The sequence below is a fragment of the Austrofundulus limnaeus genome, unplaced genomic scaffold, assembly GCF_001266775.1.
Source record: "Austrofundulus limnaeus strain Quisiro unplaced genomic scaffold, Austrofundulus_limnaeus-1.0 Scaffold2261, whole genome shotgun sequence".
Taxonomy (NCBI): domain Eukaryota; kingdom Metazoa; phylum Chordata; class Actinopteri; order Cyprinodontiformes; family Rivulidae; genus Austrofundulus; species Austrofundulus limnaeus.
In genome coordinates this window covers 17,112-19,806 of record NW_013954663.1, presented here as the reverse complement: position 1 = coordinate 19,806, position 2,695 = coordinate 17,112, and the positions used below count along the sequence as shown (strand labels likewise).

Sequence of the window (2,695 nt, the reverse complement as noted above, 5' to 3'; positions counted from 1 at the left end):
GAGCAAGAAGCTCAGCTCAGAGTTGTTGGCTCTGACAATTGGAGTTGTTCTGTGACACACAAATATAGCTGCTGTTATGATGGCCAGACACGCTCCAATAACAGAGAATGCAGCCAGGATGATTGCCAGAACTTCATCAAACGACAGAAACTCAACAGGTTTGGGGAAACAAGCATCTCTTTCTGCGTTGGGCCAGTATTCCCTTGGACAGTGAAAGCATTCCAGAGAACCTTAATAACAAAAATAAATGTCAGTTAACTGCAAATATTTAATAAAGCAAATGTGGATGAAACGTGTGTACTTTACCTGTCATGTTACTGATCTCTCCTTCAGGACATGGTATACAATCATAGCAGCAGATGGGTTTTCCTTTCTGCAACACTTTGCGAGTTCCTGGAGGACAACTCTCAGAGCACAATGACACTGGAACCTGTCACACAAACACAGAGCAGGCCTGTTTTGGCTCAAACATTTGTGCAAATTGTTTTTATTTGTCACTTTACCTGTGTGCCACCCTCCACCCATGTTATATTCCTGTTGATCCGAAACTCCTGGCCTTTTGGCAGTGATGCATCATAGTATCCTACTGTTACCAGCTCAATGACTCCACTGTTACTCTTCTGCCAGTTGACCAGCTCATAAAAAGCCAAAGGATCCCCATTAGCATCAAATGATACAGGATAACCATTTCTAGAAAAGTTTACTAATTTTAGTTTGGACAACACCTGGTGGGGAAAAAACGCAAAATTGAAACAGATACAATGCTGTTAAACTTACTGCTGACATTGAATTGAACTGTGCTCTGTCATGGCTAATAGAAAACTATGAGTTTTATTTATTCCTGTTTGACCTGTTTGGACTCCAGTTTGATACTTCTGTCACACTGAGTGGTGAGATTAGTTTTCTGACACACTGCATTGTGAATRGCATGCGCTATTGCATAAACAGCCTTGTACACCATGTTCGTAACCCTTAACTGAGATGTGTCAGTGTATGGGTTTTTGAGAAATGTTATGTCTTCATTTCCATCACAATGTTTTTTGTCTGGATCCACTCCTAAAGAGACAAAAGAATTAATATTCAGAAATAAATTGCTTATATGTATTTTTTATATAATCTTATGCTAAAATCGGTAGGTTTACAATTACTGAAAAACAAAACAAAGCAACAATTTGGTCTATTTTTAGTATAACCGACATGGTGTGATAATACATGCTGTCTTTCTTGAGGTAATAAAAAAATGTTCTTTTGTTTTTTAACGTACAGACATAGTAAATAACCAATAGCTGTACAACAACGAAGATCTACTAACTAAAAATGGATAGATATTTGTGTTTTGTTTGTTTTTTTTATCAATAAAATCTTACTTTTTGTCAGTGTACAGTTGAATGCATCCTCCCAGAACTCAGTAAGCACTGAGGAGGCAGCAACTTCAGTGGGAGCAAGATCCAACAGGAAGTCTCTCAGTCCTGGGATGACAGATTGCTGAAGGCCAACTCCAATGGCTCCTGCACAGAAACTGAATTTCAAAAAATGTGGGTCAGTAATCCAAGCCTCACTTCCTATCCACTGACGAGGTGGTGAGGGCTCCTGAGCCAGCTCCTCTAACAGCACCCTCATTTCTGCAGAGGCTGTAAAAGCTACAATAACTGTTGCTGTTGACCTGCAGAGACATGAAAACATGATGACATATGGTAACCAGTGCATATCTTTTGACTCATATATTTTAAAMCTGTAGATATTTTGCTTATGAATATTAAGATGTTCTCTTGTTATGATCAGTTTTTTTAGAGAGGTGTTTTCACATAATTAGACAATCTTAATGAAAGACTTGAAAAAACATTGAGAAAACATGAAAAAAATGGAATTTGTTTAAAGATTTTCAAAATGTTTTTGTTACAAACAATCAAACATTGACTTAAAGACCTTCGAATAATGTTGGCTACTTTCTGGATCTTGTTGCGTGGGTTCGTCCAAGAAAAAGATTCAGAGTACTCCACACAGATACCCTCTTTTTGTGCTGCATAAAGAAAAGATGTCATTCCAAAATTTCCATAATCTGAGTCAGAGCGAACAGCACCGATCCAACTCCAGCCAAAATATTTAACTAGCTTGACCAGAACGTCAGCTTGGAACATATCACTGGGAATTGTTCTGAAAAATGTGGGGTGCTGCTGCTTATCTGACAGGCAGGCACAGGTAGAAAAGTAGCTGACCTGTATTAAAACAGAGTTATAAAAATAAAAATTAAAACAGCTTTTCAATTGTACAGCTATACTTTCGAAGGTAAATTATAATAAATTCAGATATTTTACCAGAGGGATATTGAAAGGCCCAATAATGCGGGAAATGCTGATTGATGCTGTGGATGCAGAGTCTCCAACAGCAGCCATCACCACACCAGACCGGGAACAATTGCTGTCTTTGTAAAACACAGGATCCTGACCATTTGTTAGTTGAAATGCAAGGTGTGCAGCCACTGGTACTGAACCACATGAGTCATAGATCTGATATCCAAGTTTGATGCCTGGCAGCAGCTCTGTGCTGTTGTTAATCTCCTCTACAGCAAACATCATTGAGCGAGAAAAACGTAGTTCTCTGCCTATAAAGCTACACACAGTCAAAAAGGTGAGTGATGTCAATTTTGATAAGATTTGAAAAAAAATAAACAAAATACGTTGGGGGTGTTCTTCAT

The 2,695-nt window shown here is 38.4% G+C and overlaps 1 pseudogene; it reads right to left on the bottom strand.

The window, feature by feature from the left end:
• Window positions 1-2,695, bottom strand: part of LOC106537348 (vomeronasal type-2 receptor 1-like) — a 7,943-nt pseudogene that overhangs the window by 3,769 nt on the left and 1,479 nt on the right.